Source organism: Rhinolophus hipposideros, assembly GCF_964194185.1.
Source record: "Rhinolophus hipposideros genome assembly, chromosome: X".
Classification (NCBI taxonomy): Eukaryota; Metazoa; Chordata; class Mammalia; order Chiroptera; family Rhinolophidae; genus Rhinolophus; species Rhinolophus hipposideros.
Genome location: NC_138046.1, coordinates 94960983 through 94988143, shown reverse-complemented (window position 1 = coordinate 94988143; position 27161 = coordinate 94960983).

Below are 27161 nucleotides of genomic sequence, written 5' to 3'. Positions count from 1 at the left end.
AATGTATCCTGGATTAGATCTTGAGAAAGAAAAGGGGAAATCCAAATAATGTCTGTAGTTTAGTTTAAAGTATTGTGCCAATTTTAACTTCTTTGTTTTGATACATGTACCAAGGTTGTCTCGGTCCATTCGGGTTACTATAACAAAATACCAAAGATTGGGTAGCTTATAAACAACAGAAATTTATTTCTTGCGGATGGAGACTAGAAATCCAAGATCAAGATGCCGGCATGGCCCAGTGATGGCCTTCTTCCAGGTTCATAGCGGGTGCCTTCTCTCTCTGTCCTCACATAGCAAAGGAGCTAGGAATCTCTCTGGAGCCTCTTTTTTTATGGCATTAATCCCATTCGTGAGAGCTCCACTGTCATAACTTAAACCCCACCTCCAAATACCATCTCCTTTGAGGATTAGGATTTCAACATATGAATTAGGAGGGGACACAAACATTCGTACCATAGCAATGGTTATGTAAGGTGCTAACATTAGAGAAAACTTGGTGAAGAATATACAGGAATACTCTGTACTATCCTTTCAACCCTTCTGTAAATCTAAAATCATTTAAGAACAAAATGTTAAAAATAAATAAATGCTCTTTAGTCTCTAGACATAACAAATTTCTTAAAGTGAATTTATACCTTCAGAGAAAAATACTTACATCTCTATTATTAGCTTTAAATAATTCTTGAAATATGAGGAAATTGGAATACTTACACACCTCCATCTTTTTTTCCCCTCTGGGATCTCCAGAATGTGTTGACTATATTATGATTTCTATCTATATAATCATGGTATATATAACATTTATATGCTTTTCTGTCTGTAGTTGCTTTACCCTTTAATAGACCCATTGATCGCTCCTAGTCACTTTTACTATTATATCTGTTGGTAGAAATCTATCAGACAGTTGTGTCTTCAAGAAAGGCTCTTGGGAACTATAAAAACATCTGTTTGTGCTATTATACTTGGATGGCAGTGTAGCTTGGCACCCATTCCTCTTCCCCTGAAGACTTGATAGGCATTACTCTTCCATTTTCTAAAGTTGGATGTTATTATAGAGAGGCTGGAAGTCAAATGAATTTTTTCCCCATTCACAAGCGATTTGGTTTATTTGCAAGGATTCTCATAGTATTTTTCTTTATCTCTGAAATCCATTAACTTCATCAGGATATGTGTTGAAGTTACTTGTTCTATGTCAATTTTGCCTGAGACAGGTTTGTTGTTTCAAGCTAAAATTCAACTCTTATTTCTGGAAGAACTCTTGAATTATATATATGAACATTTTTGTTGATGTTGTTGTTCCATTTAATCTATTCTCTTATTCAGAAATAGCAATCATACATCTGGTAGAGCTTCTTTGTTCTTTATATATGTCATTTTCTCTTTAATCCTTTTAAGTTTTTTAAAACTACTTGTTATATTCTCATTCATTTTACTCACTTTTCTCAAGGCTTCCTTCCATATTTATGGCTTTTTTCAGCAATATCTCTTTTTCTTTTTGCTGTTTCTAATATGACTTTCATTTCTCCTTTATTTCTATGTTTTCTCCATTTCTTTTCTGAGCTCTGCAAGCTCATTTTTTATCTCCTTTATCTTATTTTTTTATTGGGCTGTTTTACCTCTGTTTAAGCTTCTCATTCACAAATTTTGGTTTTTTGTTTAAGTTTTTTGAATTCCTTTATAAATCAGGATTTTCATTTTTTCCCATGGCAAACTATTTCTGGTGTGTGCTCTTTGGTCTTTTATGGGCCATACTCTTCTATTTTTAAGGATATTTTTGTATAGTTCCTATATTGGCTCCTTTTTATTATTACTAATAGTTTAATGATTATTGATTTTCCTAGACTAGCTCTTTGTGGAAGGCAGAAAGGACAAGGTTGAGCTCTGAGCAGCAAAATTTGGTTCAGAGTGTGGAGCCCCTCAAGGTATAAGATAACCTAAGTAAAAAACTCACAGAATGAGCTCAATAGCAGAATAATGATGACAGAGGAAAGAGTTACTAAACTTAAAGTACATCAATAGAAAATTTTCAATCTGAACTACTGAGAAAACAAAGATTGAAAAAAAGTGAACAGAGCCAGGGAACTGTGGGACAATAACAAAAGGGCTAGCATTCATGTCACCTGAGCTCTAAAAAGAGAGGAGAATGAGTATGGTGCTGAAAAGAAAAATTGAAGAAATAGTGACTGAAGACTTCCCCAATTTGGTTAAAGACCTAAACCTCCAGATTCAAAAACCTTGCTGAATCCAAACAAGATAAACGAAAAGAAATCCATACCCAGATACATCATAATCAAACTGCTGAAAACTAAAAACAAAGAAAAATCTTGAAAACAGAGCGTAACACAATATATTACCTATAGAAGAAAAACTATATGAATGACTGCAGATTTCTTATCAGAAACCTGGAGATAAGAAGGAAGTGGCACAAAGTTTTTGTGCTGAAATAAAAGTCAACACAGAATTTTATATCCAGTGAAAATATTCTTCAGGAATGAAGGTGAAACAATGACATTCTCAGGTAAACTAAGAGAAGTCATTGTCAGCATAACTTCTCTAAATGAATTACTAAAGGAAGTTCTTCAGACGGGAAATAACAGAAGGAAACTTGGACCATCGGGAATGAAGGAACAGCAATGGAAGTGGCAAATATCTGGGTAAATAAAATAGACAGATCTTCTCTCAATTTCTTTAAAATGTTTTGATGAGTGAAAACCAAGATTATATCATTTGTTTGATGGATTTTTCAGTGTATGTTGATGTGGTATTTAAGATAACTACAACATAAAGGGAGGAAGGTAAAGTGACCTATATGGTGGTAAGGTTTCTACATTCTACTTAAAGTGGTAAAATATTGATTCAAAGTAGACTGTATATTATACTCTCAAGAGCAACCACTAAAAACAAAACAAAACAAAAAAACTATACAAAGAGATAGTAAAAAAAATGCATAAATTTAAATGAGATAAAAAATGTTCAAATTATGCAAAAGAAGGCAGGAAATAGAAACAGAAGAACAAAAACCAGAATGAACAAACAGATAATAAATAAAATAGTAAACCTAAATGCAACACATCAATAACTGCATTAAATGCATATGTTGCAACAACTATATATACTGACGGGGTATTAAACTAATCAGAGGGAATCACTGCATAAATTCTATAGATGGCTAACCCCTATGCTGTACATCTGAAACTAATATAAAATATTGACTGTCAACTGTAAATGAAAAGAAAAGTAATTTTTTAATGTAAATGATCTACACATGCCAATAAAAAAACCAGAGTTTCAAAATACATTAAGCAAAAACTGAGAGAACTAAAAGTGGGGGGGGGAATCTACAGTTATATTTGGAGACTTAAACACTCTGTTCTCAATAATTAGTAGAACTAGTAGAAAATCAGAAAGGACATAGAACTGAACAACACCACGGATAGACTGTATCTGATTGATACGTAAGTAACAATCCCCCAAGCAGGAGTAGCAACAATCCCCCAAGCAGGAGTAGCAACAATCCCCCAAGCAGGAGTAGCAACAATCCCCCAAGCAGGAGTAGCATATTCTATTCAATTGCACGTGGAATATTCATTCAGATATACTACATCCTGGGTCATAAAACAAACCTAAATACTATATTTAAAAGAACTGAAATCATAGAGTATGTTCTCTGACTATACTGGAATCAAATTAGAAATCAATAACAGAAAAAGTCTTCAATCAAAAACTAAACAACACATTCCTGAATAATTCATGGATCTCAAATAAAATCAGAAAATATTTTTAATTGAACAAAAAGATGACTCTACATTTCAAAATTAGTAGGATGCAGCTAAATAAGTACCCATACTTAGATGGATATTTGTAGTATCAAATGTTGATATCAGAAAAGATGAAAGATCTCAAATCAATAATTTAATTTTTCACCCTAAGAAAACTAGAAAAAAAGCAAAAGAAACCCAAAGCAAACAGAAGGGAGGGAATAAATAAAGAATAGAAATCAATGAAATTGAAAACAGAAAAACAATAGAAAAAAATAAATGAAACAAAAAGCTGGTCCTTTGAAGAGATCTATAAAATTGCTTTGACAAGACTGACAAGGAAAAAAAGAGAAGACACAAATTATCATTATCAGGAATGAAAGAGAGAATATTGCTACAGAGCTTGTATACATTAAAAGGGTAATAAAGGAATATTGTGAATAGCTTTAGGGACAAAATTTGACGAATTAAATACATCAATTCCTCAAAAAGCAAAAACTACCAAAAATCAATCAAGGTGAAAAGATAACCTAAATAGGCCAATAACTATCAAAGAAATTAAATTCACAGTCAAATACCTTTCAAAAAGGAAAGCTCCGGGTTCAGATAGTTTTACTGGAAAATTTTACCAAACATTTAAAGAATAAATACCACAGTCTCTTTCAGAAAATAGAAGAGACAAAAACGCTTCCCAATTCACTTCCATGAGGGCAGCTTTAAGGTGATACCAACACCAGATAACGATATTACAAGAAAAGAAAACAGCATTTTAATATCCCTCATGACCATATATATACACAAACAGCATAAAGAAAACATTAGTAAATCAAATCTAGGAATATATAAAAACAATAATACCCTGTAATCAAGTGGAAGGTTGTGATGAATGCAAGTCTCATTCAATGTGCAAAAATCAATGTAATATATCAACAGGCTATGGAAGAAAAATCACATGATCATATCAAATGATGCAGAAAAAGTACTTGAAAAAGTCAACATCAATTCATGAAAAACAAAACAAAACTAAGCAACCTTAGAAGGGAACTTTCTCAACCTGATGAAAGGCATCTACAAAAAAACCTACAGCAAACATCATTGTTAATTATGAAAGGTTGAACACATTACTTCTAAGATGAGGAACAACGCAAGGAAATACACTCTCACCACTCTTATTCAGTTTCATACTGGAAGTCTTAGCCAGTACAATAAGGTAAGAAGAAGAAATTAAGGATAAACATTTTGAAAAGGAAGAAATAAAACTGTTCTTATTCATAAGCAATATGATTGTGTATGGAGAAAATCCAAAGGAATCCACCCAAGGTTTTTTTCTATAACTAATAAGAAAGTACAGCAAGGTCACAGGATACAAGGTCAACACACAATATTTTGGTATATTAACAATTTGGCAACCATGTTTCTATATACCAGTGATTTGGAAACCAGAATAGTTTTAAAATACCATTTATATAGCTCCAAAAAATAAATCTAACAAACCATGTATAGGATCTGTTTACTAAAAACTATAAAAACCTGATGGAAGAAATCAAAGAGAAAAATAAATGGAAAGACATACTGTCTTCGTGAATTGGAAGACTAAACAAGAAGAGATGTCAGGTCCCCCAAACTGATCTGTAAATGTAACAATTTCAATAAAAATCCCAGCATATTTTTTTAGATATAAACAAGCTGATTCTAAAATTATATGGAAAAGCAAAGGAACTAGAAGAATAAAGTTGGAGGAATCACACTACCTGGTTTTAAGACTTACTATATAGCTACAGTAATCAAAATTGTGTGGTATTTTGCAGGGGAATAGACACATTGATTAATACATCAGTGGAACAAAATAGAGAACCCAGAAATAGGTCCAGAGAAACGTGTACAACTGAGTTTCAACAAAGGTACAAAAGCAATCCAATAGAGGGAAAACAGCCTTTTCAACATGGTGCTAGAGCAACTGTACACCTTTGGGGGGAAAAAAAGAGTCTCAACCTAAACCTCACATTTTATACGAAACTTAATTCAAAATAGGACGTGGATTTAAATGCAAAACATAAAACTATAAAGCACATAGGAAAAATTAGGAGAAAACCTTTGAGACCTAGGGCTAGGCAGGGAATTCCTAGACGTGACAGCAAAAGCACAATCCATAAAAGGAAATGTTGATAAATTAGACTTCATCAAAATTAAAACTTTTTCTCTCGGAATGACTCTGTTAGGAGGATAAAAAGACAAGGAATAGCCTGGGAGAAAGGATTTGGAAACCACAGATCTGACAAAGGATTTGTATCTAGTATATAGAAAGAACTCTCAAAACTTAACAGTAACAAAACAATCTGTTAGAAAATGGGCAAAACACATAAACAGATTTTTCACCAAGGAAGATGTATAGACGGCAAATAAGCATATGAAAAGATGCTCAACATCATTAGCTGTTAGGGAAATGCAAAACAATCCCAGTGAGATACCACACACCTATTAAAATAGCTAACACCAAAACAAACAAATACTGAAAATACAAAGTACTACCAAGGATATAGAGTAATTGGAACTCTCATATACTGCTGGTAAGAATGCAAAGTGGCACAGTCACTCTGGCAAAAAATGCAGCCGTTTCTTATCAAGTTAAACATACACTTAACAGTATGTCCCAACAATCCCACTCCTAGGTATTTGCCCTAAAGCAGGGGTCACCATAAGGCAAGCAGGTCAAATCAGACCAAGAATCTGCTTTTATATGGCCTGCAGGCTAAGAATGCTTTTTATGATGTTAAGGAGTTTTTTAGTTTTTGGTTTTTTTTTAAAGAATATGTTACAGAGACTATACATGACTCACAAAGCCTAAAATATTTACTACCTGGCCCTTCACAGAAAATGTTTGCCAACCTCTCCCCTAGGGCAATGAAAACTTATGTTCACACAGACACTTATACCTTGACTTTTATATCCCCTCTATTCCTTTTGCCCCAAACTAGAAGCAACCCAATGTCCTTTCACTGGTGAATGGATTAACAAATTGAATGTGATACATTCTTAATAATAAAATTCTACTCAGCAATAAAAAGGAATAAACTATGTTACACACAAAAAAACTTGGATGAATCTCAAAGGCATTATGCTGAGTGAAAGAAGTCAGTCTCTACAGATTACGACTGTATGATTCCACTTATATGACATTCTCAGAAATATAAAATTATAGCTACAGAAAACAGAACAATGGTGTTTGGGGTGCAAGGGTATGACAATAAAGAGGCAGCATGGGGGGTGATGAAACTATTCAGTATCCTGATTGTGGTGGTGGTTACACAAGTCTATATATGGTTCAAAATTCATGGAATTGTATACCAAAGAAAAAAAGTCTATTTTAATGTATGATAATTTAAAAAGGAAAATAATAAAAAAAATTCAAAGTGGCCAAACATTTGCCAAAATAAACATAGCTTATTTTAAAGTGGCTCATGAAAGAAAATGAAATTTTAAATTGAGTTACCCGCAGTAATAATAGGAAAACAAAGGTGAGAATGCTGGTGCCATTCCAGGTAAAATTTAGATTAGTTATTAACCTCTCGTGTTGTCAGTCATCACCATAGAGATTATACTATAGAATATTGCTTATGCCAGCATAATGAGATGCTGCAGTGGTTAGGTGGTAAATGTCACGGATCTGGGGGCAGATGGAAGACCATCAGACATGCCACAAATAGTCTTCTTCTACAATATCAATGCCTCTAGAATAACATTAGTAATTACAGCATTTAAAGCTTCACTGAGAATTTGGCACAGGTTAAAGCAGTGGGATACAACTCATTCCCAGAGAGGATAAATAGTATTTTCAATTTTCATAACCAATGCCTAAAATGTCACTGAAGAAAGATAACTGGTTCAGCATTCATGGGCAGGCACCACAGGGTGTTGAGGTTCTCTGGGGTGAACCTGTCATGGGCATAACAAGTTCAGGTACTTCTGTTAATGGAGCCTTGTGATAATGAGCTCTCTAATACCATCTCCAGATGGTGGCGGTGATGAATAATAACCTCTAATCCCTCTTCATCCAATTCAAGAGTTCCTAGTCAGGTGTTGCAAACCAACGTGTATTATCTTTCTTTGCCATCCCAGGGCTTATTTCTCCACCTAGTCTCTCAGAGTCCATTTTTCAAAAGTTTATTGAAATGTGATCCCTTCTAGACGAGAGAACCAAGATAAAGAAACCACTGATTATACATCTCAAAGTCTATCATATGCTCTTTCCAACACACCTGAATCACTACATATGTCAAGAGAAAATACATGTATTTTATTTGATATCCACCTAACTGCAATGGAGGATGGGAAAGGTAGTCTAGTAATAGTCCCAGGAAGAAGAATTAATAGGTTTGGTGAACAGCCAGCCAGTCTTTGTCACAGAAAATTGGTGGTGGTGGAGGATGAATGGGAAAGAGACCACTTGAACAAATTTCCCCAAAGGGTGTTCCTTAAGTGATCAATGTCAGCCAAGAATGAAAACTATGAGGCAGAGCAATAAGACTTTGAGCTCAGACTTTCTTATTAGTTGAGTTTTCCAGGAAGCAGATGCTAAGACAGTTATTAGGTTGGTGCAAAAGTAATTGTGGTTTAAAAGGTTAATAATTGCAAAAATTGCAATTACTTTTGCACCAACCTAATAGAAGTGAATTGATTTATTGGTAATTTGTGCCTGTAAAAGATAGAAGAGGGAGAATGCAGGCTGGGTAGGGCCAGTCTCAGACTGCAATGAAGATCTGACAGTCTTAGCCAATACAATGGAAAGCTCCAAAGCAAAGATTGCCCATTATAGGAGTTTCACATTGCACATTCATGGCAGGGGCCTAGTACGCCCACCATACTCAGTCATTGTCTGGGAGCTACCATGGAGACATCAATTCAATAACAATCCATGAATCAATTCCCTTTTTGAGAAATTCAGAAACTAGTTAAAAGGCTTCTGTACCCTAAGCAAGCATGAAACCAACTACATTGAAGCTGTTAGGAAATTTTGTGGCACCCTCTCACCATAGTCCCTCCTCCCAGCACAGTAACACATGATTGTGAGGAAACTCCCAGCTCCTGGTTTCTCGCTGGGGAGGAAAAGAGAAAACTAGACTGTATGTCTAACATTCTGACTTTTCAGGGGGGTTTACCTGAGGGACTGGCTTCTGTCTCGTCTGTCTCAGAGAGCTGACAGGACCCAGCATATTTTAAATGCCTGGAGTTGCTGAGAACAAAAAAAGAGCTAGGCAACATGCTGCTGTTCCTGAGGACCTGCAGTACAGCAGACAGAGGCCAATACAGCTTAGCAGCCTCTCCCTTAGGGGGAGAGAGAAGAGTGGAGTATATGTCCAATGTTCCAGCTTTTCAGGGGGCTGCCCAAGGGACTAGTTTCTGTCTTAGAGCATGGATGGGACCTAGTATGCTCTAGATGCCTGGGGGCTGCTGAGAACATAAAAGATCAGTGCAGCCTGTTGCTGCTCCACAGGGCCCATGGTGTAGGAGACAGAGGCCAACATAGGTTGGCAGCTTCTCCCTCAGGAGGGAAAGACAAGAGTGGAAGCATGCATCCAACATTCTGGCTTGTTGGGGGCTGCCCAAAGGATTGGTTTCTGTCTAGCACAACTTGAGGTGCTGACAGGACCTGGTATACTCTGGATGCCTGGGGGCCACTGGGAAAAAAAAAGCTGGTTGGCATGCTGCTGATTCAGAAGATCCACAGTAAAACAGACAGACACCAGAGTAAGTGAGAGATTATCAGCTCCTGAATGAAAGAAACAAGCAAATCCCTCTAAACAGATATCAAATGTAGAAGTCCAGAGAAAACATATCCATAGGTTTGAGAGACCCCCATAAGCTCTAGCAGACTGATTGGTGAAGGTCTTTCCCTGTACAAAGCTGGTCAGTAAAGACTGGGAGAGGTGGCTGTTCCCCACCCCCAAATATGCATGCATCCAAATCAGAGCACCTAAATATATGAAACAAACATTGAAAGAACTGAAGAGAGAAATTGGTGGCAGCATGACAATAGTAGGAGATTTCAATGCCCCATTTTCAGTAATGGATAGAACATCCAGACAGAAAATTAACAAAGAAACAGGATTTGAACAACAGTCTATACCAAATTGACCTAACAGACATATATAGAACATTCCATCCAACAGCAGCAAAATACACATTCTCAAGTGCTCATGTGTTAGATCAACAAAATGAATCTCAAAAAATTTAAAAAGATTGAAATCATACAAAGTATTTTTTTCTGACTACAGTGGAATGAAACTATAAATCAATAGCAGAGGGAAAAGTGGAAAGTTCACAAATATGTGAAAATTAAATAACACACTGCTGAACAATCAATGGGTCAAAGAAGAAATCAAAAGGGAAATCAGAAATATCTTGAGAAAGATGAAAACTAAAGTACAACATACCAAACCTTATAGGATGTAGCAAAAGCAGTACTAAAAGGGAATGTACAGCAATAAACACCTACATTAAAAAAGAAGAAAGATCTCAAATAAGCAACCTAACTCTACACCTCAAGGAACCTGAAAAGGAAAAACAAACTAAGCCCAATGTTAGCAGAAAGAAGGAAATAATAAAGATTAGGGTAAAAATAGACAAAGTAGATAACAGAAAAATGATAGAAAAAAAATCAATGAAGCTAAGTTTATTTTTTGAAAAGAAAAACATAATCGACAAACCTTTAGCTATACTAAGAAAAAGGGAGAGAAGACCCAAATAAAATAAAAAATTAAAGAGAAAACGTTACAACTGATGCCACAGAAATAAAAAGGATCATAAGAGACTTCTATAAACAATTATATGCCAACAAATTAGATAACCTAAAAGAAATGGATAAATTCCTGGAATCTGCAACCTAATGACACCGAGTCATGAATAGAAAATCTGAACAGACCAATAATGAGTAAGGAGATTGAATCAGTAGTCAAAAACCTCCCAGCAAACAAAAGCCCGGGACCAGATGGCTTCAGTGGTGAATTCTAACAAATATTTAAAGAAGAATTAGTACCAGTCCTTCTTAAACTCTTTCAAAAAATTGAAGAGGAGGGACCACTTCCAAACTCATTTGATGAGGCCAGAATTACCCTGATACCAAAGCCAGATAAGGAAACTACAAGAAAAGAAAATTATAGGCCAATATCCCTGATGAACAAACATGCAAAAATCCTCAACAAAATACTAGCAAACTGAATTCAACAGCACATTGAAAGGATCATACATCATAATCAAGTGGGATTTATCCCTGGGATGCAAGCATGGTTCAGCATATGCAAATCAATTAATGTGATACCCCACATTAACAGAATGAAGGGTAAAAAGCATATGATCATATCAATAGAGGCAGAAAAAGCATTTGACAAAATTCAACATCTTTTCATAATAAAAACTCGCAACAAATTAGGTATAGAAGTAATAATATAGAAGCAAAGGCCATATATGACAAGCATATAGCTAACATCACACTCAATGGTGAAAAACTGAAAACTCATCTTCTAAGATGAGGAACAAGGCAAGAATGCCCACTCTCACCACTTCTATTTAATATAGTACTGGATGTCCTAGCCAGAGTCAAATTATTTCTGTTAGCAGATAACATGAGCTTATATGCAGAGAACCCTAAAGATTTCACCAAAAACAAACAAACAAACAGAAAAACAAGTTAGGACTAATAAACAAATTCTGTAAATTTTGAAGGATACAAAATGAACATACAAAATCCAGTTGCACGTCTATACAGTAAGAACAACCTATCTGAAAAAGAAAATTAAGAAAAATATCCCATTTACAATAGCATTAAAATTAATAAAATACGTAGGAATAAATTTAATCAAGGGGGTGGAAGATCTGTACACTGAAAACTACAAAACATTGATGAAAGAAATTGAAGACAAATAACTGAAAAGATATCCTGAGTTCATGGATTGAAAGAATCAATATTGTTAAAATGTCCATACTACCCAAAACCATCTATAGAGTCTATGCAATCCCTATCAAAATTCCAATGGCATTTTTTTACAGAAACAAAAGTAAAACAATCCTAAAATTCATACAGAACCACAAAGGACCCCAAATAGCCAAAGCAACCTTGAGAAATAAGAACAAATCTGGAGGCCTCACACTTCCTAATTTCAAAACATATTACAAAGTTATAGTAATCAAAACAGTATGGTATTGACATTAAAAACAGACACATAGATCAATGAAACAGAATCAAGAGCCTAGAAATAAACCCAAACATTATGGTCAACTTATCTTTAACAAGGGTGCCAAGAAAATTCAAAGGGGAAGTGAAAGTCCCTCCAATAAATGGTGCTGGGAAAACTGGATATCCACATGCAAAAGGATGAAACCAGACCCTTATATCATACACAAAAATCAACTCAAAATGAATTAAAACTTGAACCTAACATCTGAAGCCGTAAAACTGCTAGAAGAAAGCATAGAGGTAAATCTTCATGACATTGATCTTAGTGATTTCTTGGGTGTGATATCAAAAGCACAGAAAACAAAAGCAAAAATAGACTACAAAAATAAAAAAGTGGAACTACATCAAACTAAAAAGCTCTGCACAACAAAAGAAACAAGGAACAGAGTGAAAAGTTACCCTACAGAATGGGAGAAAATATTTGCAAACCATACATCCGATAAGGGGTTAATACCTAAAATATATGAGTAACCCATATACTTCAATAGCAAAAAAAAATCTTATTTTAAAATGGGCAGAGGACTTGAATAGGCATTTCTCCAAAGAAGACATACAGTAGCCAACAGGTATATGAAAAGATGCTCAACATCACCAATCATTAAGGAAGTACAACTCAAAACCACAATGAGATATCACCTAAAACCTATTAGGATGGCTATTATAAAAAAATAAAATGAAATAAAAATAACAAGAGTTGGCAAGGATGTGCAGTAATTGGAACACTTGTGCACTGTTGGTGGGAATGTAAAATGGTGTAGCTGCTATGAAAAATAGTATGGTGGTTCCTAAAAAAATTAAAAATAGAATTACATATGATCCAGCAATCCACTCTGGATATTTATCCAAAAGAATTGATATCAGGATCTCAAAGAGATATCTTCACTCCCGTGTTCATTGCAGCATTATTCACAATATCCGAGAGATGGAAACAACCAAAATGCCCTCCAACAGATGAATGGATAAAGAAAAAATGGTATATACATGCAATGGAATATTATTGAACCATAAAAAAGAAGGAAATACCCTCATATGGTACAACATGGATGAACCTTGAAGACATTATGCTAAAGAAATAAACCACAGGACAAAAACTACTTGATATTCCACTTAGATGAGGTATCTAAAGTAATTGAACTCATTGAAGCAGAAAGTAGGTAGGTGATTTCTGTGGGCTGGGAGACAGGGAGGTAGGGAGTTGCTGTTCAATGGGTATAAAGATTCAGTCATGCAAGATGAAAAAGTTCTAGAGATTTGCTGCACAACATGTGCTTACAGTTAACAATGTTCTACACTTAAAAATTTGTTAAGAAGTTCAATCTTATGTTACATGGCTTTTTACCACTAAAAAAAAAAGAAAAAAGAAAAAAAGCCAAGGCAGAGCCTGAAGGTACTAACAGTGAAGGCTATCAGTTAACTGCATTCCATGCAGATGAATGGTAAGTTCCTTCTTGAACACCAGCGCAGCATACCTCCATGGTTTCTACACTTTCCTTGTCCTGTTTGACATTTTTAGTAGCACCGACTGAGATAAAGCCATAGAATGATAGATACTGACATACCTGCATCTGACTCATAAAGTGAAGATAGCCCTTATGATAGGCAACGCAATCAAGTTTGAAAACTCGGTATCTGAGACAGAACTGGACTGAATCCAACAAGATGAAAAGCGACAAGGGTTTAGATTCATGATAACCAGTTATTGAAGTACTAATGGTGAAAATATTTTTTCATTCATATGCAAGGACCTGAAAGAATTTTTTAATTTCTATTTTCTGAACTTGATCATTTTTGCAAAACAAAAGGCAAACATCAAAAACAGCAAAGAGTTTATAGAATTTCTGCACCAGTTTTCTCATGTCAGAGATTATGAAACTGGTGTTCAATGTAAATACTAAACACAGGCTGATTTCCCTCTTGGTCATATGCATTGAGGTGGTTCGTTTTGGAGCTATTGAATAACAGCTTTTTATAAGCACTGGTCATTTGGGGGGGGAACTGATTTGGTGTGTCCAACAAAGTAAACCCTGTTTGCTGTGTGGCATTTTCTTTTTTAAGCCACGGAGCTAAAATACAGAATGTGTACGAATTTGGATGTGACCCAAATCTTTTAAGATCCCAATTACCCTGAAGAACACTGAAGACATTTATAGGGGTTATTAAATACTGGTTATATACCTCATCATGTCTAAGGCAGCTACTATAGTTCTATGGAAAAGAGCATTTCATTCAGAGGCTGCCCAGAGTTTCAACTACATCATAGCTTCCATGTCCTTTCTGATTTGGAGTAGTTTCCCCAAATAGGGCCACATGATTGAAACTAAAGCTTTATGCTCAATGCCAAACAGGCTCTGGTAGTTTATAGATATATTTGTGTAGAGCAAGACTCCTTGCTCTGGACCCTGGTGACCACAAAGAGATCGAGAGGCCGTGACTATTGGATGCTGAGAGGAAGAGGCATACTTAAACTCACATAATCTGGAGGCAAGCAGGAACAAAGCTGGAACTTGGTGGTGGTGGCCACCCACCACTTGTTCTAGAAACACATTTTGCTTAAATAAAGGAAGTATGGTCCAGTTTCACAATGGTAATAGCTGCCAGTCTCAAACACATTTTTTATAAATATCATTTCCTGGCTAGCAATGAGTTAGGAAACTGGCATCAAATTCAGATCAAATTTCTCACTATTAGTCAAAAATAAAATCAGGCTCCCCCCCAGTCCCGCAAAAAAACAAAAACCACCAGCCAATAGGGGTTAAAAACTGCACAATTAAACTTGAATGTAAATTATACTATGCACAGACTGGTATATACATCACCGAAATAGTTTTGAGAGCATGAAACACTCCTGTTGAAACATTCCCTCTATATTATCCCAATTTTCATTACGGGAAAAGTGATATGTAATTTTCTTCTTTACATTTATGAAAGAGGAAGCGAGAAAACAATGCTGAGAGAAATAGATGCTCCCCAAAGGGCAGCGATGGCATTTGGTTGTTTCGATCTTTGTTTCAATCTAGTTGTGGAGGGCGCAGCTCACAGTGGCCCACGTGGGGATCGGACCGGCAACCTTGTTGTAAGAGCACCGCGCTCTAACCAACTGAGCTAACCGGCCACCCATTTCCTTCTTGAACTTTTAATTTGAAGACAATTATATATTCACAGGAACTTGTAAAGATAGTACAAAGCGGTCCCGTCAGCCCTTTACCCGGTTTTCCCCAATGATTACATCTGACACGACAGCACAATGTCAAAACGAGGAAATGGACCTTAGTACAATGTGTGTGTATAGCTGTGTTATTTTGTCACATGTGTAGATTCGTGAAACCACCACCACAGGTTTTATTGGTCTTTTCAAAGAACCAGCTTTTTGTTTCATTGATTTTTCTGTTTTCAATTTCATTAATTTCTGCCCATATCTTTATTATTGCCTTTTTTCTACTTGCTTTCGGTTTATTTTGCTCTTTTTCTAGGTTTTTGAGGTGGGAGGTTAGAGTATGGATTTGAGACTTTGTCGTTTCTAATGTAAGCACTTAGTGCTATAAATTTCTCGCTTAGCACTGCTTCAGCTGTATCCCACAAATTTTGATGGTGTGTTTTAATTTTCATTTTCATTCAATTCAGTGTAGTTTTTAAAATATCACTTGAAACTTTCTCTTTGACCCAAGTATTTGGAAGTGTTTAGTTTCCAGGTATTTGGAGACTTTCCTGTTATCTTTCTGAAATTGATTTCTAGTTTGATTACATTATGGTCAGAGAAGACACTATATGATTTCACTTCTAAATTTCTTCAGATTTGCTTTATGGCCCAGGATATGTTCTGTCTTGGTATATGTTCCATGGGCAAGAATGTATATTCTCCTTTTGTCAGGTGGAGTGTTCTGTAAACATTGATTAGATTCTGTTGTTTGATGGTTGTGTTGCGTTCTTCTCTATCCTTATTGATTTTCTGTCCCCCATTCATTAACTGTTGAGAGAGGAGTGTTAAAGTCTCCAATTATAATTGTGTATTTGTCTATTTCTCTTTTCAGTTCTATCAGTTTTTGATTCACATATTTAGCTGCTCTGTTGTTTGGTGCATAGACATTTCGGAATACTGTCTTCTTCGTGTATTGACCCTTTTATCGTTATGTGATATCACTGTCCCTGGTAATTTTCTTTTCTCTGCAGTCTACTTTATCTTATATTAATATAGCTACTGCTTCTTTTAAAATTAATGTTCGAATAATATAGCTTTCCCATCTTTTTACTATTTTGAAGTATATTTTTTATAAACAACCCATATCAGATTTGAAGTGTATGTTTTATAAACAACATATAATTGAGCCATTTTTATTCATTCTGCCAATCTGTCTTGTAATTGGTGTACTTACACCATTTAAATTTAATGTAATTGTTCATATGTAAAAGCTTAAGTCTGCCTTTTTATTTTTTGTTTTCTGTTTATTCTTTGCTTTTCATTTCTGTTTTCTTTTTCTTGCCTTTCTCTGGTTTGCTAGAATACTTTTTAGAATTGTATTTTTAATTATCTGTGGTGTTTTGAATGTATCTCCTTGTATAGTTTTTTTATTGGTTCGTCTTGATCAGGGGTGTCCAAACTTTTTTCAACGTTTTTTACCAAGGGCCATATGCGGTAAAATACACAAACAGCCGGGCCACTCACTCGAGGTGAAGTACGTATCGCCTCACCTGGTTTATTTAAGTAAACTAAATATGTTTTTGGAATTTGCTGCGGGCCAATTAACAATGGATTGCAGGCCGCAGTTGGTCTGCGGGCTGCAGTTTGGACACCCCTGGACTAGATCATATACGTATGCACAGTCTATCAGTGTCGTCATTTTACCAGTCTGAGTGAAGTGTAGAAACCTTATTTCCTTCCGTGTCCTTTCACTCTCCCCAATTTATAATTGTCTTAAATATTTCCTTTATACACATTTAGAATCATATAAGACAATGTCATAATTTTTGCTTCAAATATTAAACGTAATTTATAAAACTCAAGTGAAGGAAAATCTATTGTATTTACTCATACTTTTGTTCTTTCCTTTGTTCTTTTTTCCTTCCTGATATTCCAAGATTCTTTCTTTTATCATTTGTTTGTGTTTTGGGAACTTCTTTTAGCCAGTCTGTAGGGTTGGTCTGCTGGTGACAAATTCTCTTGGTTTTCCTTCATCTGAGATTATCTTGTTTTTAACCTTTCACTGCTGAAGTATTTTCATTTTCATTGCATATAGAATTCAGATTGACAGCTCTTTTCCTTCAACCTTGAAAATGCTGTGCGACTTCTTTCTGGCCTCCATGGTTTCTGATGAAAAGTCCACTGTAATTCTAATAGTTTTTCCCCTATAGGTAATGTGTTATTTCTCTTTGGCTGCTTTCAAGAATTTTTCTTTGTCTTTAGTTTTCAGAAGTTTGAGTATGACATGTCTTGGTGTAACTTCTTGAGTTTTATCCTAGTTGAAGCTCACTCAGCTTTTGAATCTGTAGATCTTTTACCTAACTTGGGAAATTTTAAATCATTCTTTCTTTACTTTTTCCTTCTTCTTTTGGGACTCTGATGACAAGAATGAGATATTTTGTCCTATGTATCCTCGAGGCTCTTTTTTTTTTTTTTTTTGTCTGTTTTCTCTCTGTTTTCAGATTGTGTAATTTTTGTTCTATATCTTCAAGGTCATGATTCTTTCCATTCTGCTATGAGCCCATTCATTGCGTTTTTTGAATTTCAGTTCTACAAATTCTATTTGATTATTCTGTATATGTTGTGTTTATTTGCTAAGACTTTCTATTTCGTTGATGAGACTTTGTTTTTTCACTTGTTTCAAGCATGATCATAAGCACTTTTATAATGGCTGCTTTAAAATCCTTGTCAGATAATTCTAATGTTTTTGTCACCTCAGTGGTGGCATCTATTGATTGTATTTTTCAAATTGAGATCTTCATAGTTCTTGGCATGATGAGTGGTTTTCTACTGAAGCCTATGTTATGAGATTCGGGATTTTATTTAAATTGTGTGTTTTGTTTTTGTTTTTTAACATTTATTTATTTTAAGTGTGTTTTCCCAGAACCCACCAGCTCCAAGTCAAGTAGTTGTCTTCAATCTAGTTGTGGAGGGCGCAGCTCACAGTGGCCCATGGGGGGATGGAACTGGCAACCTTGTTGTTAAGAGCACCGCGCTCTAACAACTGAGCTAACTGACCGCCCCCTTAAATTGTGTGTTTTAACAGGCCTCCTCTGGCACCAGTCTGGCCAGAGATGAGTTATGTCACCTTATTACTGCTGGGTGGGCCTAAATGCCCACATTCTCCACTCAGTCTTCCCCATGTTGACACGGGGGAAGTGGTGAGGAAGGGCCCCTTGTTACTTCTGGGTAGGTGTGGGAGTTGAGGCTCCCCATTAGTCCTCTGCTAATATGATTCTGGCTGGGAGGTGGAGGGAGACCTCGTTACTGCTCCCTACTTTGCCTGTGTTGACACCAGTACAGGATGACCGCATTACAGCTGAACACTGGTTCAAGTCCTGACTCTCCAGTAGGCCTCTCTGATAACCACCTCAGTAAGGAGGGGGAAGGGCTTTGCATTCCTGGTGGGTGGAGGTGGAGGTCCAGGATCCCCAAATGTCTCCATTGACACTAGATTGGGGGCGGGGGGCTTGTTACCACTAGGGAAGCAAGTCCTGGCTCCCCACTTGGCCTTCTCTGACACTCCCTAGTGAAGGCTTGGAGCCCTTCTTCACAGCCTAGTGAAGGCTGGCATTTCTGGGTTACCAACTTCTCCAGTATTGAGAAGGACAGATACAGCAAAAAGGAAAACCCAGGGAACTCACTGCCAAGTCATTCCTCAGGTCCCGGGTTCCTACATAATTTGCCATCTCTCTACCTTTCAGAATCTTCTTGTGTTTGTTTTATATATAGTGTCTGGGGGTTTTAGCTGTACTTAGTGGGAAGGATACGGAAATGTATCTCAACTCTATCTTTTCATAGCGGGAGTCAAAATAAGTAAATTTTTATGTATTGTATTTCCCTTTCTAGACACTGAGCTTCATGTTAGCAAGAATCATTTCTGCCTGTTCATTGCTGTACCCTCAGCTCTTAACACAGTGTCTGGCACGTAATTGATGGTCTATAAATATTTGAAAATTGAAGACACATTTAACCAGGAAAAGACAAAACTTTAAGGACACCCAATGATTGCCTTCAAATATCCAAGAGGTTGTTTTATAGAAGAAGGGTTCAATTTGTTTTGTGGCATTCCCTACCAAGAATAGAACTAGAAACAAGAGTAGAAAGTACAGAGTAACAGGTTTTGGTCAATATAAGGATCTGTTTTCTAACAATTAGACCTTCCTAACAATTCAATGAGGTAGTGATTTTCCAGCCACTGGGAATATCCACATAGAAGCTGGGTGACAAATCACTCTCCAAGGTCACACCGAAGGAGATTCCTCCACCACGTGGAAGATTGGATGAGTTGACCTCGATGTCAGTGCTTCTCAACTATTCACGTGCCTAATACTCACCAGAGGCTCTTGTTAAAATGTGAATTCTGGTTCAGTAGGTCTGGGATGGCACGTGAGATTCAGCATTCCTAACAAGCTTCCAGCTGCTGCTGCTGCTACAGAGCCACAGACCACACTTTCAGGAACAAGCTTCTTTGCCTCTCTTCTCAATGAATGTTCAAATCAAACGAATTAAATAACTGCTCCTCTATATAAAAGAAGTGTTCACATCTGAGCTCAGTCCCTGTAGTTGGCTGAGACATGAAAGAAAACATGGGTGCCCTGAAATGCAGCGTTCTTACCACCAGAGAAACTTGCCTCATGTACTTCTCAATATTATATCTTAATTCTGTAGTTTGGGCACCAAGGCCTTTCCTAAACTGTGTTCCTGGAGATGTTACCCTCCTACAAGTTGTTCAGAAGGCTTATTAAGGAAAAGGGATTCTAAGGTCAATTGCATTTGGGAAGCCTGTGGCCTGCATTTCTGGAAATTTACAAAGGCCGTTAATTCCTAAAGACTACTGGAGTACTGAAATGAAGAAATTGGCATAACTTTGTTTAACCTAAGCATATTTGGCCCCCAAATCTCATAACACCTATTAACATCTCAAAGGTTAGCAGAGTCTATGTAACCCAGGTAGGAAGTGCTATTCACAGAGGACTTTGGTATTTTTTGTCTCATAATATATTATAAAAATATATTATTATGCTAGTGTTCAAAGCAGGTGTGCCTTCTCAGGAAAACAATTAAATCCTTAACCTTGAATATGAGACTTCTTGTCTTAGTTCGGACTCTATCAGAAGCAGACCCCATGACAAGGATTTGAGCACAAATTTTGGGGGTGGGGGAGGTAGTCTCAGGAAGTATCAGGAGGGGAGTGGGAAAGTGAAATGGGGAAAAGAAGGAAGCCAAGAAGTGAGTTTTTGAGCAGGTTACCGTTACGGGCAACTGAGAGTCAATTCCACTGGGGAACATACCTCGGGGTTGTCTAGTCAGCCCCTCACAATGAGGAAAGGAAGCTAGGGTATTTGTTCTAAACTCCTTTGCTGCTCCCAGGGGTGTTAACTCTCTGGCATTTCCTGCCTGCCCTGCCCACAGCTGAGAGAAAGTGCACAGGCTGAGTCATAGGTGCTTGCTGGAGGAAGCCTTAGACTGGTGTTGGAAAAGTGAGTGCCAAGGGACTGTTTGTGGGGCACGACAGCGCCTGCCAAATCTCTGAATTCTAAACTCTAGCCTCTTTTCAGCTCTAGTGTAGTCAAATATACAGCACTATTAGTAACATATTTTTGAGGATACTGAAACAAGCTGTATCTATTATATGTATATATTAGGTCCAGGAAGCCACCTGGAATGACCGGGTTCGCTGCAGTGACAGGGGGCAGGCTGAGAGGACTGACACCTCAGACTGCCCACTCACTCCCTCCCTGGAATGGCGCAGATGCTGGCGGGATACTCAGCTGCAGGGATGTGGGGCACAGACCCAGCTGCTAGGAAGAGTGCCGTCCAATATAGCAGACAAGCCGTGGTATCTGACAGCTGTGGAAAAGCACAGCTGACTGTGTCATCTACACGGCATTAGGATGGCCACACTTAGGTAAACAAAGTGTCCCTAACGGTCCTCGGAGCATGTCATAGGAATTCAGCCATAGTGATGCTTAGAGACCCAAGAGGACCGATGGGCAGCAGGTGACAGAATCATCTGTCTCCAGCAGTTGGGGCCCATCTCCGGGAAGGGGTTTGAGCACAACTCTGGACTCTGTGAGGGAGCCTATCAACACTAAGTCAGGGCTCTCAGCCTTAGAGGGTTTTAGGAACCAGACAGGTGCTCAAGAAAGAGCCTTAACTACAGAAAACAAATCCAAGACCAGGAGAGGGTCAAAAGTGGAACTGTGGCTTCAAGTTAGAGAGACAAAAAGCCTAAGATCAAGATAAACAGCAAGAATGCCCTGTTTCTGGATCGCAGCTATGGGGCTGGGGCTCCTGAGATAGTCCAGCCTAAGGCCAGAATTTATCCTCGAGTTTAGGGAAAGCTGCCCCGATGGATGGATGTCAAGCGGCCCTAGCATTAGGGGACGAAGTTCTCTGAGACCAGGACTCATGCAAGACCGGGCTCCCTACTCTGACATCTGCAGCCATGTGGTCATGGGTTCTTGCCAAAACCAGCCCACCCATCCATCCTAATGCCCTCTTCATGGCCTCGCAGTCCTTCCCCCTCCCTGGCCCACTGACCACCACCCTAAGCCTTTGGGTCACTTAAAAAGGGGCAATCAGGGTCCTGCCAATGGCCTTGAAAGGCAGCTGACTTCTAGGATGGAAAAATCATCGCAGCCCGTCATTCCTGTGACAACATCCAGAGCTTCTTCCCTCTATATTTCGCAGAGAAAATTTGCAGGTAATTTGAAAGGGCTTCATTCTTTAATATTTACAATCCTTTCTCAAATTCCTCTGCTTTTATACTGTTAACGGCCCCTTCTCCCCTTTTCCCTTCACATGACACTATTTTGGTCAGTTTCCTGTTAAGTGTGCTTCCTTTCTTTTTCTATTTTCGCTCTTCATTTATCTTTTCCTTTCTGCTCATTTATGTTCTTTTTTTTTTTTTTTTTTTTTACCCTGGGCTTGACCCGGGCCAGCTGTGCCCAAGCCGCCACCCCCCCCACCCACAACAAGATTTGAAGCTTTTTATTTATATTGACCAGGTTGCAGCAATTTATTCCTTGTAGCACTTTCCTTTCCCTTGTTTTCTTTGTGTTTTGTTTTGCTTTTAAGCCTTCATTACCCAGCTTTCCCTGGCAAATGTTCAAGACAAAACTGCATATTTTTCTAAGACTTCTCTCTCTCTTTTAGTTCTTCTGTTCTTTCTTCCCTTTGCCCCTGGCTTCCTGAAAGTCTGCCTCAAGGATTCATTTTATGTCTTTGTTTCTACCAATAACAAGTAAATAACTCATTTCTTGTTTTGAATAAATGGTGCTTTTCAGCTAATGGAGAACTTGTTTCTCCTTTGAAAACACTTGTTTCTCCATAGAAAACGCTGTATTAAAAGGATCAGATAAACCTCTCTGATACTTTTATTGAAATATTTCTGCATTCTCATCCCAGAATTCCAAATATGTGGCATCGTGCATGCTTGGAGACAGACTTCTGACAAGATGCCCTCAATCACCCACAGCTTCTTTATGAGTTTTTCCATCAAATGTGACTTCAGTTATTAAGATGTCCTAGCTGATTAGACTCACCAGCAGCCTCCTAAATACTCAGCGGAGGAAACCTGATATTGTTGGGAGAGGCTGCTCAGGGGAGATTACTTTGCAGCGGTAAAAGTCAGAGGCCTGATGTCTGCAGAATCTTGTTCACTTCTCAGAAGTCCTTTGACTGTGCAATGTGGGAAAGTCACTCTAAATCTCTCTGTCTCTCTCCAACTGCAATTCCCCATTACAGAAATTCTCTGAGAAAAAATGTTATAAAATATTAACAAAATGCTTTGAACTTCTTGTATATTTTACCACATTGGATCTAGCAAACCACTGTCCCTCCCTCCTCTTAGCCAGTCACTCTGAGGAAGAGAACTGTTGAGAGTGGTAAGGCTAGTCAGAGGGCAGCCTTGGGGGAGGGTTACTGCTCCTTGATGACCTGCTTGGATTGGGCAGGGGCAGAATTGGAGCTCCTACAAACACCTCCCTTCCAGGATTGTCCCAGGCATCCAGGCATATTTCCCTAGCCTCCCATTATTTTGTACATCAGAGAGTTCGTATTTTTTCAGAGACTACATATTCCTTATTGCTTAAGTTAATAAGGGGCCGATGGAATACAACAATGACAGAGAGGCAGCATAACATGATGGTTAAGATTTGGGAGCCAGATGCCCTGGGTTTGATACCTACCTGGCTCTGCCATGTGATAGCTTTGTGACCTCAGGCAACTTAGCTTCTCTGTGCCTCAGTTTCCTCATCTATAAGTTGAAAATAATACTACAAACATTAAGCAAGCAAACATTTGTAAAGGACCTCTTGAAACAGTGCCTGGCACACAGTAAGCATGTTAAATAAAAAGTCTCAATTCTAGGGGCGGCCAGATGGCTCTGTTGGTTAGAGCGTGAGCTCTGAACAACAGGTTTGCCGGTTCGATTCCCACATGGGCCAGTGAACTGCGACCCCTGCAACTAGATTGAAGACAACAGCTTGAGCTGAGCTGCCACTGAGCTTCCGGTGGGGCGGCTGGATGGCTCAGTTGGTTAGAATGGGAGCTCTCAACAACAAGGTTGCCAGTTCAGGACTGTGGGCTGCGCCCCCTGCAACTAAAGATTGAAAATGGCGACTGGACTTGGAGCTGAGCTGCGCCCTCCACAAACAACTAGATCGAAGGACAACTACTTGGAGCTGATGGGCCCTGGAGAAACACACTGTTTCCCAATATTCCGCAATAAAATTTATTTTTTAAAAGAGTCTCAATTCTAATGTTTTTTATGTTATAAAATCTTTCTTGAAAACAATTGCATAAGATATGACAAAAGACTGTTTAGAAAGACAGCCTTCATGTAGTAATGTGGAAAATAAAATGTAAACATAGTAAAAATAAAATTATTTAGGGAGTGCCAGGCAGACCATCAAATGACACTGCTGGTAAGATTTCACGCCTTGAAACAATAACTCACCGATGCTATTTATAACTGAAAGGAAGGAAGGACAAGATGGAGGGAAGTAAAGGTGGAGGGAAACAAGAGAAGAAAGTCCACTTAGTGTTTTAATTCTTTTTTGCAAATACAGTTCCAAGATCAAGAGAGTCCTATAGGAATTTGGAAAGTGTGACATTGTATTTTCCCGATAGGCTGCGTCAATATATGTATCCCATCCTACATGCCTGTCTTTCAGTGTGACATTGACATCCCTCCCACCCAGGAGTGGGGTCTATGTTCCCTCCCCTGGAATCCAGGTGGAGGCTCATGATTGATCTGACCAATGGAGTGTGGTGGAAATGATGCTAATGTGACTTCCAAGCCTAGGTCATAAAAAGAACACAACTTCCACTTCTCTCTCTCTCTCTCTCTCTCTCTCTCTCTCTCTCTCTCTCTCTCGATAGTTGCTCTTGGAATTCAGCCACCGTGCTATGTGGGCCATATGAGGAGGCGACATGTAGGTGTCCTGACTGACAGCCATCATCAGCCGCTAGATATGTGAGTGAGTGAGCCTCCAGATGCTTCGAGCTCCCAGTCATCGAGTCTTCCCAACTGGAGCAGAGACAAGGTGTCTCTGTTGTCCCCTGTCTGAATCCCTGACCCACAGAAACCATAAGAGATAATACATAATTATTATTGTTTTACGCCACTAAGTTTTAGAATAATTTGTTATGCCATAATAAATCAATACAAGAAGGCTGTAAGAAGGTAGAGTATGAATTCTAGAAGAGAAGGATAGTAGCATTTTCCCATGGGAAATCCTATTGGAGTCGTTGGCATCCATACCACTTTATATTTAAATCCTTTCCCCTTTAGCAAGCAAACTCGTCATTCTAAAATCTTGTCACATGAGCTATGCTTGATCCAAGTCAAATTGGGAATCTCTGAACAGGTGCCATACTTGGGAGTCTTGCAAGCCCCTCACAGAGATCCAGGGCTCAGTGACCCAGGCTGCCACTCAGACCTTTGTGAAGGAAGGGCTAAAGCTTTTCAACTTGAGAGCCTGGTGTCTGGAGCCCATCGAAAGCACAACCAACCATGTTCTGAACTTATTTTCTATTCTGTTGGCTACAAGTGCAAACATAAATGTAAGGAAATATAATAAAAAGTAACTAAAAGAAAATCCTTCATTGTTCCCTAATTAAATATACAAGTAATCCATATTTCATTTTAGACAAACTAAGAAGTAAAAAGAAAGAAAAAACTAACATAATCCCACCATGCAGAGACATACCACCACTCATAATATCTTACTGTATATGAAGAAATATTATATAAATATTTACCTAGATTTATACAGGGATGGCATTATGAAACGTTCAGTTCTGTAGCCCACTTTGCTCACTTAATATATCTGTGCATGTTTCCATGTCAATAAATATAGCTCCACTTTACTATTTTAATTGTCATATAATAACCCATTGATTGAATAAACCATAATTAATTTAGTCAATTTCCTATTATTGGGAATTTTGTCATTTTTATTTGGTTTCTTTTGAAGTAAATATTGTATATATTTAAGATGCACAACATGATGCTTTGATATGCATATACATAGAAAAATGATTCATACAACCAGGCTAATTAACATATCCATCTCCTCATATAATTTCCGTGTGTGTGTGTGTGGTAATAGCACCTGAATTGTGCTCTCTCAGCCCACCCATTTCCCGTACTCAGTACAGTATTATTAACTATAGTCCTCATGCTGTACATTAGATCTCTAAAACTTATCCCTCCTACATAACTGCAACTTTGTATCATTTGACCAACACCTGCCCATTTCCCTCACCTCCCCACCCCTGGTAACCACTGTTCTACTCTCTGTTTCTATGTATTCAACTTCTTTGGATTCCACAGAAGTGAGATCATGTAGTATTTGTCTTTCTGTATCTGGCTTATTTCACTAAGCATGATGTCTTCCAGGTTCATCCTTGCCACAAATGGCAGGATCTCCTTTTTTAAGGCTGAATGACATTCCATTGTGTGTGTGTGTGTGTGTGTGTATACAAAAATGTGTACACATTTTAAGAAAGGAAAACTGTATGAAAATTGTAATAATACTCAATATATACCGATAATAAAAGATGAATACAAGTCACGTTTGACTTCTGCAATTACAAGAGGTGCTCAAAGTGGTTACCATCAGCGGTCAGACACTTCTGATGATGGCGAACTACTGCTTAAGCAACGTTGACCAAAGTGTCCACTTGTATGCATTTTTGGCACCCCATTTTTTGGCACCCCAGTGTATGTATGTATACACCCGCAGTGTACGAGGGTTCCCTTTGCTCTACATCCTTGTTAACACTTGTTATCTATTGTCTTTTTGTTACTAGCCATTCTAACAGGTGTGAGGTGGTATCTTATTGTGGTTTGATTTGCATTTCCCTGATGATTAGTGATGTTGACCACCTTTTCATGTATCTGTTGGCCATTTGTATGTCTACTTTGGAAAAATGTCTGTTCAGATCCTTTACCCACTTTTTAATGAGTTTGTTTTTTTGCTATTCACTTGTATGAGTTCCTTATAGTTTTTGATTTGGTTTTTGGCCATTTGTAGTTATTCAAGAATTGTCTCTTCTGGGGTGGCCGGTTAGCTCAGTTAGTTGGAGCATGGTGCTGATAACACGAAGGTTGCCGGTTCAATCCCTGCGTGGGCCACTGTGAGCTGCACCCTCCTTAAAAAAAAAAAAAATCCTGTTCTTTGCCTTTTTTATTAATACATATATACTTTTAATTGATTTGTATTAACTGTTTATGTGGTAAAGATATTAACCCATTGTCTATCATAGATACCGTAATTACTTTTATTAAGTGCTCATTTGTCTTTTAATATTATTATTGGTGGTATTACGGTTGGGTTTTTTATTGTTTTATTTTTATTTCTCCAAGTTTTCTAAATAGAAAATGCCTTCACACCTCGTGATAATTTGGTTTAAATGTCTAACACTATCATACTCATATACTGCATAAAGATCTGGGAGAAGGTTGCCCTGGGTGATCGTCTTT